The sequence below is a fragment of the Triticum urartu genome, chromosome 5A, assembly GCF_056163025.1.
Source record: "Triticum urartu cultivar PI428250 chromosome 5A, HENAU_Tu73, whole genome shotgun sequence".
Classification (NCBI taxonomy): Eukaryota; Viridiplantae; Streptophyta; class Magnoliopsida; order Poales; family Poaceae; genus Triticum; species Triticum urartu.
The window spans coordinates 32,261,247-32,276,532 of NC_141877.1; the positions used below are offsets into that span (position 1 = coordinate 32,261,247).

The following is a 15,286-nucleotide window of genomic DNA, read 5'->3' on the forward strand; positions in this document are numbered from 1 at the left end:
GACTGGTCGAACCCGGTGCCGGACGAAAAAGCAAATGTAGTAACATAATCATAGGCATGATACTCATCATTCGTAGATAAAAGAGGGTAGTCCCCAAGTACTCCTCGGGGGACCCTTTGTCTCGTACTTAGTACAAAAGGTAGCGTGATACATACTGTTTTTTAACTGTAAAATCTTCGGGGGAGATTGGCGTTGCATGGTCGTTCCGACTCCTTGCCGGAATCATCTCTCTTGCGTGCCTTCGGCTTCTGCGCGTTGATTAAGTAGTAGGAGTCATTGCCCAAAGCTCTGCTGATGACGAAGGGGCCCTCCCAAGGGGCCGAGAGCTTGTGCTGGCCGGCTATTCGCTGGATCAGCCGGAGCACAAGATCGCCCTCTTGGAAGGATCTTTGGTTGACCTTCCGACTGTGGTAGCGGCGCAGGCCCTGCTGATAGATGGCGGACCGGCTGAGGGCTAACAGCCGGCCTTCTTCCAGCAGGTCGATGCCGTCTTCTCATGCTTCCTTGGCCTCCGTCTTCGTGTACATGGTGACCCGAGGTGAGTCGAACTCGATGTCAGTTGGGATGACAGCCTCGGCACCATATACAAGGAAGAAAGGGGTGAAGCCGGTTGACTTGTTTGGGGTAGTGCGCAAACTCCAGAGGACGGCCGGCAACTCGTTGAGCCAACAGCCGGCCGAATGCTCTAGTGGCACGACCAGTCGGGGCTTGATGCCGGAGAGGATGAGGCCGTTTGACCACTCGACCTGGCCGTTTGACTGGGGGTGGGCAACAGACGCGAGGTCCAGCCGGATGCCTTGTGTTGCACAGAAGCGTGCCAGTGCTCCCTTGGCAAAATTTGTGCCATTGTCGGTGATGATGTTGTGTGGTATGCCGTACCGGGTTGTGATATCTGCGATGAATGTCACGGCAGTCGGCCCATTCAGCTTCTTGATCGGCTTTGCTTCAATCCACTTGGTGAATTTGTCCATAGCGACGAGCAGATGTGTCATGCCGCCACGTGCCGTCTTGAATGGGCCCACCATGTCCAGCCCCCAGACGACAAAAGGCTAGGTGAGGGGGATGGTTTTGAGTGCAGAAGCCGGCAGGTGTTGCTTGGAACTGAAAACTTGGCACCCTTTGCAGTGTTTGACTAGTTCCTTGGTGTCATCCAAAGCAGCCGGCCAGAAGAATCCATGGCGGAAAGCTTTGGCAACGAGTGATCTTGAGTCCGTGTGGTGGCCGCATTCACCTTGGTGGATGTCCTTGAGGATTGCTATGCCCTTCTCTGGCTCGACGCAGCGCTGGAAGACTCCAGTGACACTGCGCCTAACAAGCTCTTGGTTTACTATTGTGTATGCTCCGGCTCGGCATTGGACTTGTCTTGCCGAGATCTCGTCAGTTGGCAACTCTCTGTTTACTAAGAAGTTGAGGATGGGCTGGGCCCATGATGGAGCTGTGACTTCTTCTGCTGTCAAAACTGCTACTGTGACCAGGGCGGGTGGGCTGGGTGGTGAAGAGTTGGAGTCGGCCACCGCCTGTTGTGTCGATGCAGTCCCCGGGCTGGCTGCAATAGCCCCCGGGCCGAGTTCCGAAGTTCCCGAGCCGGGTGCGACTACGGTAGTCCCCGGGCCGCCTGTCGAAGTCCCCGAGCCGCCTGCCTGGTTCCCCAAGTCGGATCCGACTGCGTCGGGGTCAGGCGGCACGAAGATGGAATCAGATTCCGGAGACAGCTTTATAGACGGCTTCAGGAGGCGGTGGAGAGAAGCGCCGGCTGGTATAGCTTGTCGGGTGGAGCCTATTCGTGCCAGGGCATCTACTCGCACGTTGTCGGCCCGTGGTACATGAAGGAACTCACATCCTTCAAAGTATCCACTGATTTGCTGAACGAGGAAACGGTAGCTCGCCATGTTCGCATCCTTGGCGTCCCAGTCGCCAGATGACTGCTGGACCACCATATCCGAGTCACCATAGCACAGGATCCGGCGAATGCCGAGCTCTTTGGCTAACCGGAGCCCGTGTATGAGCGCCTCGTAGTCGGCCACATTGTTGGAGGCGGCAAAATGAATTTGCAACGTGTACTTGAGCTTGTCGCCCTTGGGAGAGATGAGGACGATGCCGGCTCCCAAGTCGGTGTGCATCTTGGACCCATCGAAGTGCATCCGCTAATGAGTGGAGTCGGGGGCCGGTGGCAGGTACTGGGTTTCGGCCCAGTCTACGAGGAAGTCGGCCAGTGCTTGGGATTTAATGGTGGTGCGGGGCTGGTAGAAGATCGTGTAAGGAGCCAACTCAATGGCCCATTTTGCCACTCGGCCGGATACATCCCGGCTGCCTATGATCTCGGCGAGCGGGGCAGTACATACGACCGTGATGGGGTGCTCTTGAAAGTAGGGCTTGAGCTTCTTGGTGGCGAAGTACACACCGTAGCACATCTTCTGGTAGAGTGGGTAGTTCTGCTTCGAGGCGGATAATACTTCGCTTAAATAATACACCGGTCTCTGGACTAGCTGAGCTCGGCCTTCTTCTGGGCGTTGGACCACGATAACTGTGCTGACCAACCGGCTAGTGGCGGCAATGTAAAGGAGCATGGGCTCTTTCTCAGTCGGTGCCGCCAAGACAGGCGGCGTGGTCAGCATCTTTATCTCGTGGAAAGCTTGGTCTGCTTGGTCATTCCACTCGAAGTGAGTGGACTTCTTCATGAGTCGGTAGAGGGGGAGAGCTTTCTCTCTGAGCCGGCTGATGAAGCGGTCCAGGGAACCCAAGCATCCGGTGAACTTCTGGACGTCTCGTAGCTTGGTGGGAATCTCCATTCTCTCTATGGCCTTGATCTTCATCGGGTTGCACTCGATGCCGCGTTCGGAAACCAGGAAGCCCAGGAGCTGGCCGGCCGGTACTCCGAACACGCATTTCTCGGGGTTGAGCTTGATCTGAAAACGGCGCAAGTTTTCAAATGTCTCTCTGAGGTCTTCCAGCAAGGTGCCGCGCTTCTCCGTCTTCACCACAATATCGTCTACATAGACGTGGGCATTTCTGCCGAGCTACTTGAGGAGGCATTTCTGCATGCAATGCTGAAAAGTGGCACCGGTATTTCTCAAGCCGAATGTCATAGTGAGGTAGCAGAAAGCTCCGAATGGTGTGATGAAGGCGGTCTTCAGGCGGTCAGCTGGATCCAACTTTATCTGGTGGTAGCCTGAGTACGCATCCAAGAAGCTCAACAGTTCGCATCCGGCTGTGGAGTCTATCACTTGATCAATCCTTGGCAAGGCGAAGGGATCTTTGGGGCAGGCCTTATTGAGGCTGGTGTAGTCTATACACATGTGCCACTTGTTATTTTTCTTCGGCACGAGGACCGGGTTGGCGAGCCACTCTGGAAAGAAAACTTCCATAATGAAGCCGGCTGCCAGAAGCCGGGCTATCTCTTCTCCTACAATCCTTCTCTTTTCTTACGATAGTCGGCGGAGGGGTTGTTTGACTGGCTTTGCACCTTCTCGGACGTGTAGCTTGTGCTCGGCGAATTCCTTCGGAACACCCGGCATGTCCTTGGGGGACCATGCGAAGATGTCCCGATTCTCATGGAGCAAATCAACGAGCTCGCCTTCCTATTTGCTGTCCAGGTTTGCCCCGATGGTGGCAAACATTTCTGGGTGCTCCGGGTCCAGAGGTACCTTCTTTGTTTCTTTGGCCGGCTGGAATGAACCTTGGGCATCATACTCCTTGGGGTCGGCTGCTTCCTGGCCATGGCCACGACTCGATCCAGTATCTTCTTTTCTTCGGAAATCACGAGGGACTCGGCCAGCCGGCTACTAGCTGCCGCATACTTGGAGGATTTCTTGTAGTCTCTGACTATGGTGACGATGCCCTTGGAACTTGGTATCTTCATCTTGAGGTAGGCATAGTGGGGTACAACCATGAACTTGACCAAAGCCGGTCGGCCAAGCAACGCGTGGTAAGGGCTCTCCAGATCCACTACCTCAAACCACACTGCCTCTTGGCGGAAATGATCCTTGTCCTCGAAGAGGACATCTATCTTGATTTTGCCGATTGGGGAGCAGGACAGGCCGGGTACGATGCCATGGGACACAGTCCGACTAGGCATGAGCTGCTTCGTCTTGATGCTCAGCTTCTCCATGGTGTCATGGTACAGTATGTTGATGCTACTCCCGCCATCTATCAGCACGCGGGAGAAACAGGCAGCTCGCCTTTCTGTTGCGAGGGTGGCGTCCAAGACCAATGCGTAAGAGCCGGGAGACGGCATCACCTCTGGGTGATCAGTCTGGCTCCAGCTGATAGGCCTTTCTGACCAGTGCATGAACTCGGGGTTGTTGGAGGCAACTGCGTTGACTTCTTGATGTTGTTGGCATCGGCTACGCCCGTCTTCTGGCGGGCTTGTAAAGACGACGTAGGCGACATGCTCGTCGGGGAACTCGTCTTGAACAGCCCCGACTGCTGGTCGAGCGGGCGGCTATGGAGGGGCCGGAGGCGGCTGACCAGCAGGCGGAGGCGACTCTATCCCCTCGCCCTTGGAGATTCGCGTGAGCCAGTGGCATTTCCGGGTCGTGTGGTTTGAAGGCTTCGCGCCGCTGTGGAACTTGCAGGGGCATCAAGTGCTTGCTCGTAGGAGAAAGCCGGCTGCCAAGCCGGCCTGCTGCCTTTCTGCTTCTTGGGCGTGGGCCGCCCTTCGGGTTGTTCATCTTCGATTGTGGCCACCTGCCGACTGGCGGAAGGCGGCATGGGAGCCTTGCGCTTGTGGTCGTTATGGTACGGGCATCGGCTGGAGTCTCCCGCCGGCGTCTTGGGAATCAGAGCGAGCACCTTCCCGGAGGCGTTTACTCGGAGCTTGGTCTTCATTGAAGAATCAGCCGTGGCGTATTTATCAGCTATGACTAGCAGCTCATCGAGGGTAGTCGCCTCGTCGCAGAGTCGGTGCTTGAGGAGGGTGCCTTCTCGGCACTCGGCGGTGAAGTACTCTATAGCTTGAACCTCATGCACCCCTTCGCAGGAATTGCGGAGCTCGGCCCAACGCGTGAGGTAGTCGCGGGTTGATTCATTGGGCCCTTGTACACACAAGGAGAGCTGTCGGGGCTTGGGAGCCCGCTTGTAGGTGCTGGTGAAATTACGGATGAAGGCTTCTGTGAATCTAGCCAGATGTTGATGCCATAAGGCTTGAGGCTGTTGAGCCAGGTGCGCGCCGTGCCTTGGAGCATGAGGGGGACATACTTCACAGCAACACGCCTATTGCCGTTTGCGATGCTAACTGAAGTGGAGTAGTCGATCAACCAATCTTCCGGCTTCACGGAGCCGTTGTACTTGGGCGTGTCTCTTGGGAGCGAGAACCCTTTGGGGAAGGGATCGTCGCGGATGCGAGGGCCGAAGCAAGGCGGGCCGACATCATCTTCTTCTTCCAGAGCCAAGGATCGCGCTAGGCGGTCGATCCGGTGGCGGCCGTCATTCTCGCCGACTCCTTCACGGCGGCCCAGTCGGCCGCTGAGAGTCGGATGCGTGACAGGCGGCGGGGTAGGATATCTCTCCCCACGAGGCGGAGGAGGAGGAGGGTCGCCCCGCCACTCCACAGCTCGAGGGCGGCCTTCTGCGTCACGCTCGATGGAGATTCGAGTCCGGCTGCGGCTGGCAGCCAGCTCCTTTTCTTTTCTTGCGCAGGTGTTGCCCGCAGTCGGCGTTCGAGACGTTGCACCGTGCTCTCAGCGTGGGGGAGGACTTTCAGCACGGACACCGGCTTCATGCCGCTCCGTGGCCGCGTCGATAAGCTGCTGGATGCGTTTGGTCATGTAGGGGAGCTCGTCGGGCCCCAGTCCATTCAGCTCGTCTGCGGCCGCCTGGGCGGCGCGTAGGTTCTCGAGTGGCGTGGCATAGACTGGGCGGTCTGCTCCTAGCACGCCGGCGATAGCCGCACCGCATTTCTTGATGATGCCGATGCGGCTCGGCCCATCAGGAGGCGGCGTGCCGAAGGCGACACGAACGACTTCGCGCTGGTGAGCCTCGGTGAGGCGTCTCATGGTAGCTAGCTTCTGGCCCTCCGCGACGAGGGCGAGGCGGCGCGCCTCCAGCGTCTCGGCGTCGGCGTTGGCCGAGATGGGGGCGGACAAGTCGTGCAGCGCCGTCTGCAGGGCGTCGTGGGCCTTTTCACCAGAGGCGGCGCCGTGGCTGATGACCAGTACCTCGGTGATGGCGCTGTGGCTGCTGTCGGCTCGAGGAAGTGGGTCGTTGATGACTACCACGTTGGGGGGAAGGCGTCAAGCGATGCCGTGTCAGAGTCGACAAGCATCGGGTTGGTGGAGCCAACCAACTCCAAGTCCGCGGCAAGCTCGCCGGAGATGTGGAGTTGGTCGAGGTGGCTCTCGGGGCAGCCTGTGCCCGCGTCGGATGCGGGCTCGTTGGAGATGCGAGCCTCGCCAAGAAGATCGGCGAGGCAACTCACCGCATAGGCATCGGCGACGCCTTGCAGCGCGTCGGGGCAAGCGCCATCGGGCGAGCCGGGCTGGCTACGCACGCTAGGAAGGAAGAGGGTTCCCGTCCAGAACAGGTCTCCGGACGACGGTGCACCTGGCCCCACGGTGGACGCCAAATGTCGGGTGGTTGGTGCGACATATGCCAACGGGTGGCTTATCATTGTGGGAGCCAATAAAACATCACCGGTGTCTGGAAACGGGATAAGGCGAAGACATGCACGCCGGCGGATCTTACCCAGCTTCGGGGCTCTCCATGGAGATAACACCCCTACTGCTGCTCTGCGGGGTCTCCGCATGATCACTAGATCGACAAGTAGCTACAAGAGGCTTCTTGAGCTGTACAATGAAAGGATGAAGAAGGGCAAGGCTAGCCTGCTTCTCCTCTCGATGTGGTGCCTAAAACTACTGGAAAAGGAGCTCCCCTGCATGGGTGCCCTGGGGGGTTTATATAGGCCTACCCCCAGGGGTACAATGGTAATCCGGCTGGGCGCGGGACCCAGCCGTCTGTGTCTATGCTGTCGGCTTCTCCGCCGACCGATGGGCCCGCCGATTGGTGGACCCCGCCGGCTGCCGGCCTTCTGGTCGACAGGCCGGTCCCACCGTTCAGGGGTCTTGTCGGAGGCTGGTTACTGTTGCCTCGCCACTGGTGACGAGGGCTTTGTCGTGGTAAGCATGGCTACAGTGCTGCCGTCGAGCGGCTTATTGTTGTAGCCTTACCTCGCCTTATCTTCTTAATGAGGCACCTCCTTCGAGGAAGTGAACTAGCCAACTACTGGGAGTCGGCCATACCCCAGGCCGACTGGGAGAGGCCTGGCCGCCTTTAGGCGTCTCCCTGACTAAGGGGGCCCATCACCCACGGGTCGTACTGACAGCTCGCCGTGGGTGACGTCATGGTCAACATGGCAACAGTGTCGCATCGGACGGGTGATGGCCGTCCCGTATGACGCACTGTGGCCATGTGCGTTCCAGGATTTGGGGGTGGCAGGTTTCACTGTAGCCACGCCCCGTCTCATCGCCGTTTTGTTGGTGCAAACTCTGAGGGTACGATCTCGGCCGCCTGCTGGGGAGGCGGCTTCTTGGAGTCGGCCTTCTCGTGGCCGGCTTCTTGGAGCCGGCCCTCTCGTGGTTTTCTTCTCGAGGATTTTAGGGCTGGGCCGCCTTCGAGCAGCCGGCCTGAGAGGTAGCCAGCCGGGGGAAGGCGGCCCCACGTCTTGGATGTTTGAAGGCTCGATCGGCCTATGATTTTTCTGAAGAGCCAGGGGAGCCGGCTAAGCTACCCGTGGTCATTTACTCCGACACATTGAGTTGTAAATAAATAGAAGTGTGATGATCATCATTTTCTAGAGCATTGTCCCAAGTGAGGAATAAAAAAAGAGAAAGGTCATATAAAAAAAGAAAAGGCCCAAAAAAGAGAGAAAGGCCATAAAAAAAGAGAAAGGCCCAAAGGAAAAAAAAAAGAAAAAATGAGAGAAAAGAGAGAAGGGACAATGTTACTATCCTTTGCCACACTTGTGCTTCAAAGTAGCACCATAATCTTCATGATAGAGAGTCTTTTGTTTTGTCACTTTCATATACTAGTGGGAATTTTTAATTATAGAACTTGGCTTGTATATTCCAACAATGGGCCTCCTCAAGTGCCCTAGGTCTCCGTGAGCAAGCAAGTTGGATGCACACCCACTTAGTTTCTTTTGTTGAGCTTTCATACATTTATAGCTCTAGTGCATCAGTTGCATGGCAATCCCTACTCCTTGCATTAACATCAATCGGTGGGCATCTCCATAGCCCACTGATTAGCCTCGTTGATGTGAGACTTTCTCCTTTTTGTCTTCTCCACATAACCCCCCTCATTATATTCTATTCCACCCATAGTGCTATGTCCATGGCTCGCGCTCATATATTGCGTGAAAGTTTATAGGTTTGAGATTACTAAAGTATGAAACAATTGTTTGGCTTGTCATCGGGGTTGTGCATGATGAGAGCATTCTTGTGTGACAAAAATAAAACATGACTAAACCATATGATTTTGTAGGGATGAACTTTCTTTGGCCATGTTATTTTGAGAAGACATAATTGCTTAGTTAGTATGCTTGAAGTATTATTATTTTTATGTCAATATGAACTTTTGTCTTGAATCTTTCGGATCTAAATATTCATACCATAATTAAGAAGAATTACATTAAAATTATGCCAAGTAGCACTCCGCATCAAAAATTCTGTTTTTATCATTTACCTACTCGAGAACGAGCAGGAATTAAGTTTGGGGATGCTTGATACGTCTCCAACTTATCTATAATTTTTGATTGCTCCATGATATATTATCTACTGTTTTGGACATTATTGGGCTTTATTATCCACTTTTATATTATTTTTGGGACTAACCTATTAACCGGAGGCCCAGCCCAGAATTCCTGTTTTTTTTTGCCTATTTTAGGGTTTCGAAGAAAAGGAATATCAAACGGAGTCCAAATGGAATGAAACCTTCGGGAACGTGATTTTCTCAACGAACAAGACCCGGGAGACTTGGACCCTACGTCAATAAAGGAAACAGGAGGCCACGAGGTAGGGGGGCGCACCCACCCCCACCAGACACGCCCTCCACCCGCGTGGGCCCCCTCTTGCTCCACTGACGTACTCCTTCCTCCTATATATATATCCACGTACCCCCAGACGATCAGAAACGGAGCCAAAACCCTAATTCCACCGCCGCAACTTTCTGTATCCACGAGATCCCATCTTGGGGCCTGTTCCGGAGCTCCGCCGGAGGGGGCATCGATCACGGAGGGCTTCTACATAACACCATAGCCCCTCCGATGAAGTGTGAGTAGTTCACCTCAGACCTACGGGTCCATAGTTAGTAGCTAGATGGCTTCTTCTCTCTTTTTGGATCTCAATACAATGTTCTCCCCCTCTCTTGTAGAGATCTATTCGATGTAATTTTCTTTTTGCGGTGTGTTGGTTGAGACCGATGAATTGTGGGTTTATGATCAAGTCTATCTATGAATAATATTTGAATCTTCTCTGAATTCTTTTATGTATGTTTGGTTATCTTTGCAAGTCTCTTCGAATTATCAGTTTGGTTTGGCCTACTAGATTGATCTTTCTTGCAATGGGAGAAGTGCTTAGCTTTGGGTTCAATCTTGCGGTGTCCTTTCCCGGTGACAGTAAGGGCAGCAAGGCACGTATTGTATTGTTGCCATCGAGGATAACAAGATGGGGTTTTCTTCATATTGCATGAGTCTATCTACATCATGTCATCTTGCTTAAGGCGTTACTCTGTTTTTAACTTAATACTCTAGATGCATGCTGGATAGCGGTCGATGAGTGGAGTAATAGTAGTAGATGCAGGCAGGAGTCGGTCTACTTGTCTCGGACGTGATGCCTATATACATGATCATACCTGGATATTCTCATAACTATGCTCAATTCTGTCAATTGCTCAACAGTAATTTGTTCCCACACCGTAGAATACTTATGCTCTCGAGAAAAGCCACTAGTGAAACCTATGGCCCCCGGGTCTATCTTTATCATATTGATCTCCTACTAATTAGTTATTTCCTTTGCTATTAACTTTGCCTTTATTTTACTTTGCATCTTTTATCATAAAAATACCAAAAATATTATCTTATCATATCTATCAGATCTCACTCTCGTAAGTGGCCTTATAGGGATTGACAACCCCTATTTGCGTTGGTTGTGAGGATTTATTTGTTTTGTGCAGGTGCAGGGGACTCGCGCGTAGCCTCCTACTGGATTGATACCTTGGTTCTCAAAAATTGAGGGAAATACTTACGCTACTTTGCTGCATCATCCCTTCCTCTCCGGGGAAAACCAACGCAGTGCTCAAGAGGTAGCACTCATCAGTCATCTTGTAGTCATAGAATTTCTTCATGACGTACAACTCGCTGCCGGCGTCTGAGGCACCAAACTTGGCCTCGAGTGCAGCCCACATGTCCCTGCCGTTGTCAAACGACATATACGAATCCACAATGGAGTCATCAAGAACACTCAAAAGAGCGCCTTTAAAGAGGGTATCGATCTTCTCGAAAGCTTCTAGCTGTGCTGGATTAAGACCGCCCTCGGGCTTGCCCTTGGTGGCGTCATAGCAGCCCATGGTCTGAAACCAGTTGACTGCATGCGCCACCTCTTATATTGCGCCCCCTTAAAGGCAGGCGGCTTCAGATGCGCAGCAAAACCACTCGGAGTAAATTGCCTATAATTAGGTTTTTGGATTGTTGTTAAAATGAGCAAATTACTACGAGATTTAATTTGAATAAATAGGAAATAGATCATGACAGCAATAGCAGAGCTTAAACTAATCATGCGAACTAGCATAGTAGATGAATAGATCACATCTAGGGCACATACTAGAAATGTGAATTCTACCACGATCTCGAAGAAGAAGCATAGAATAACATACAGTGCAGCGGGTGCAGCACCGCCGGCGTTGACGTTGCCGCGCATGTCGTCGAGGATGAGGTTGCCGTGGTCGGAGAAGAAGTCGTCACTGCCAGCAGTCGCGCGAGTGCGCTCCCCAAAAACCTGATCGCCCCTCTCTCGTACAGGATCACGAGAGGCGGGGTTCCGGAGGCCTGTTGTCCCTTATCCCGGTGCACGCCGAAAGGAGGGATGGAGAAGACTTGCTTGGCGGCCCAATGATCTGGAACGGTGGTGAGAAACCATACGAAGCGGCGGCGGCTAGGATAGACGTCTGCCTGACTATATAGTGCGGGCCGGGTAGGTCGTGGGAGTAAACCCCACGTCCGAGTCGTCACGATCCAAAAGAATCGGAAACGGTTCAGTAATTAACGCGTCCATTAATTATTGTCTCATTAATTTTTTCCGAGCAGCAAAAATATAGACAGCGTGCATAGCTCTATCCTCGGCTCGGCTCAATCCCGCGGCGCGCCGAGGCGTGGCGTGGCGAGCGAGGAGGAGGAGCGCGCGTGTAGGTCTCCTCTTCTCATGCTCATACAAGTGATAGAAAAGCTCACCTTATAAAGAGATGTAACTCTCTCTCAACTTTCGGGGTGGGACTAAACTTTAATCTCACTCACTCTACTCACATGTGTGTATGAATGAGCCAAGAGAATTTTAGAATTTTAGTTGGGCTTTGGGCCAAAGGCCTACTAGCAAAATTCCAACAGCTTACAGCAGAAGACAACGCCGCCTCAGCGTCCGGAGCCCTCCGGTCGGGAGCAGTAGATCCTGGCGGGAGGGAAGGTGTAGGAGACATGTACGTACGCGAGCTAGCTACACTATCCGTTGCCGCCCTAGGAAATGAAATGGTCCCGACATGATACGACACGACACGATAGGCAATCTATACCGGCATTAGCTAGGCAGCTTGTTTGTTTTGTTTGTACACTGAACAAAGATGATGTGCCAAGGGATGAATACAAGACGCATGCACTACCGTGTTCCTCTTCTACACTCTGCTCTAGCTAGTGCATGCATTGGTGCATGGAGGCTCCGTGAGACATTTCTCCCGGCGCGGACGTAGATGCACTTGTTGCTCCCTACAAGACATGCAAAGTTCTCGACCTCGTACGACACGTTTTGGCGCTATAAGGACGCCGTGACCGTTCAGGAGTCGATAGCCACAGGCGGCTACGTGCGGCAGAGCGGGCAGCTCGGCCGCCGCCGCAGCCATTCGTCGACGCACAGCCGGTGGAACGTGTGCCGGCACCCCGGCAACCACCGGAGCTCGTCGCCGTCTGCGTACTGCGCCAGGCACACCGCGCACGTCGTGTCGCGCGTGTCTCCGGGCGCCTGGCCATCTTCGACCGTCGCGGCGGCAGCAGCCATCTGGCTCTGTCCTTCGCCCCTTCGCAGCCGACGAATACACCGCGGTCAGGTACGCGGCCAGGACGGCCTCGTCGATCCCGCACGGCGACCGCCCCAGGCCGAGCTCGGGGTCGACGACGCTCCGCTGTGACTGCGACGGCGACGGCGAGGTTGGAGCAGAGGACGACGGTGGAGAGGGAGACGCCGAGAAGCACGGCCACGAAGGCGCCGATCAGCACCACGGTGGAGCCGGGCATGGTGGTCGCTGGCCGGAACCTGTCCGGCCGTGTGCTTGGTTTGTCCATGCGTGCGTCGAGCTGCCGGCCACGTCACGGTCGATATCAAATCAGATCAATGCATCAGCCCCGTAAAAATGTATATACTCGCTGCCAAAGAATGAGTGCGGTCCAAATCCAAATTAACGCGGTCGTCGTAATTGGCAAGCTAATTAGGCATCACGAACGTTTGACTATTAGTTAATTACCGGCTGTTTGTCGCAAAGTAATATACTCCGTGCACTCCTACGACCACCGTGTAACTTTGCCAGGAAAAAGAGCCTGCAGATTGGCCTAGTACTGGTAGGTTCATGCGTTGAAAGAGGCTAATTTCTGAGCTGTTCGTAACCCGTTAGCTAGCTGCGCCTGCTTGGAGACTCTAGAATCTGGAATTTGTCAATAGTAGTATAGTACAAGTGTCTGTGTCGTCTCGTTGAATGAAACCGGGAGCAAAATTTTAGCAGTCAAGAAGCGAAAATGCTACATCCACGGGCTCCCACAAAAGAGCCTACGTAAACTTCTAACAAACTAATTATCCTTTGATTTTCACGGAGTGGGCTCTTCCCTCCCCATCTTCTCACGTTACTTATTAGGTTAATCATGTAATTATCATTACATAGGTGTAGCGTTACTCGTCAAGAAGGGGTTGCCATGGCTTGTGCTGGCTGATGAAGATCGTTCACTCAAATCTCCAATTTCCCTCAAAGAAACAGCCGACTGTATTTTTCTTCATTTCGTGCACAATCACTTTTACCTATACTGACTGTTTTGAAGATTCGCGCCCACATATTGTTGCTGCGAGCCCGCCTACCCCCTTTCCCATTGTGTTTTGTTACTTGTTGCACACGAATTTTTCTCATTAACTACCACAAGGCGCTGGGGAGAGAGAGGAGTTCATCGTCGCTGGAGAGGCCACCCCATCCAGGTGATGCCACGGCGATCTACGTAGAGATGATGAAGACCTAGGGACCGCGTCCATGTTCCTTGGTTGTTTCTGTTTGCATGCCCTCCCCACCCACACGTACCAGCCATGGGAACTCGATGCGACATCGACAGCGATCAAGGGCAGTGGAAGATGAATCTAGTCTGAGATTGTGCTTTGTCATTTCCTCCGGCTTGGTAACCGTAGAACATTTGCATAACCTGGTGTGTCCCTGTTGCAGGGTTATGGTCCGGGCATTGCTTGTTTTTGGAAGACCTCGCCAAGTGACATTGGACCTTTGTGGTCCATAAGCCATGGTTGGATGCAATGGTGGAGCCATTGTTTCAAAAAAAAAATGGTGGAGCCAGGATCCAGCCACGCCTCAGGCCAGCCTTGCACCTACAATGGGCTATAATATGCAGCAGTACCACTGCACGCTACAGTGAATGAAGCACATCTCGGCCACGCCCCATGCGGCGGCCTGACCTGCCTAGGGCGTGACGCCGCCACTGGTTAGATAGGTGGACATGCAATTCGTGGCATCTTTGTGGACTGCAGGTTCAAGACATTTTGTTGTCTTATAACCTTTATGGTTCGAACCTCCGTCAATGAGGAGCAGGATAATCACAACTTCTAAACCTCGAAATTACATCGTCGAGCCACCTCCTATTTGTATCTCTTTAACTTGAATCCCCATTTTCTTGCAAGTTCTAACTTTCACAGTCATACTCTTGATAGTTTGCATGCATAGTTGTTTCTATGGACTCTACTCCCTAGTACAATAGTCCACATAAGACAAATCAAGTACATTTAGGCATCCTACTTTTTGTTCCTTATGGGATGCAAAAAATTGCATTATGACTCATTTTTTGTATATTAATACAACCTGACAAGAGTTTGATGTTTTGGAACTCAGGCTCCATGGAGACCTTCCAAAAAAAGGTAAAAATCAAAAGTTACAGTTTTCAAAAAAGTTCAGGAAACAAAATCCACATGTCCATATGTATTTTACATTCGTATAAATTATCATGTTGGAATGACTTAAGATGCGAGCTACACAAAAAAAACTAATTCATAGATTTTTCATAGATTTTAATAGTACTAAAACTCCACAATATTTTTGTAGCTCACATATTAAACCATTCATAATAAAAAAATTACACATATGAAATGTGTTTTTTTCTTTCTTAAATTTAATAAAACTTGAAACAATTATTTTTGAAAGTTTTCATTAAAGAAGCTACATGGAGTCTGAGCTACAAAACGAAATTCCATACATGACAATATGTATCCATAGTTTCTAAACATATACATGGGTGTTTATATAATTTTTTTGAAGGTGGGTTGTTTATATTATTACGGGAAAGTATGGCACAATATCATTTTTTTTCTCATGAATTGGCTCCCCAAATAGGATTTTTGCTAGCTGGCATGCTTTTAAGTACAATTTTTTTTACTGAGGTAGTGTATTGTCAGACAATAATACAAAACAAAGTCGCCCCACTATATAATTAACCGCTATACAAAGTGATCTTTTATGTTAACAATCTAGTATCCAGTCTCTGAAGTTGGATATCAGCTCGTTGGAAAGAATTTAAGAGCTAGTTTGCATTCATTTTAAGGCCGGGTGCAAATGGTACCCTTTAGGGTATTCTCTAATTCACCCTCTTTGGTTTAACTAAATGAACTATATTTTTAGAGTTTAAACAACTTTTTAAATTATATTCATTTGCTTGAACTAAGGAGAGGTTCCAAGAGTACCCCTGGGGTACCCCTCCCTAATTCATGTCACGTCAAAGTACGGCGAAATATCTCACGTTTTGAAACTCGGCCCCTGAGAATCTCGTTTTCTTAAAAAA

General features: G+C 51.8%; 1 pseudogene; it reads right to left on the reverse strand.

Moving 5' to 3' along the window:
* Positions 1 to 11,972: 11,972 nt before the first annotated feature.
* LOC125555497 (E3 ubiquitin-protein ligase Os03g0188200-like) lies at positions 11,973 to 12,487 on the reverse strand (annotated as a pseudogene).
* Between the last annotated feature and the right edge of the window lie 2,799 nt (positions 12,488 to 15,286).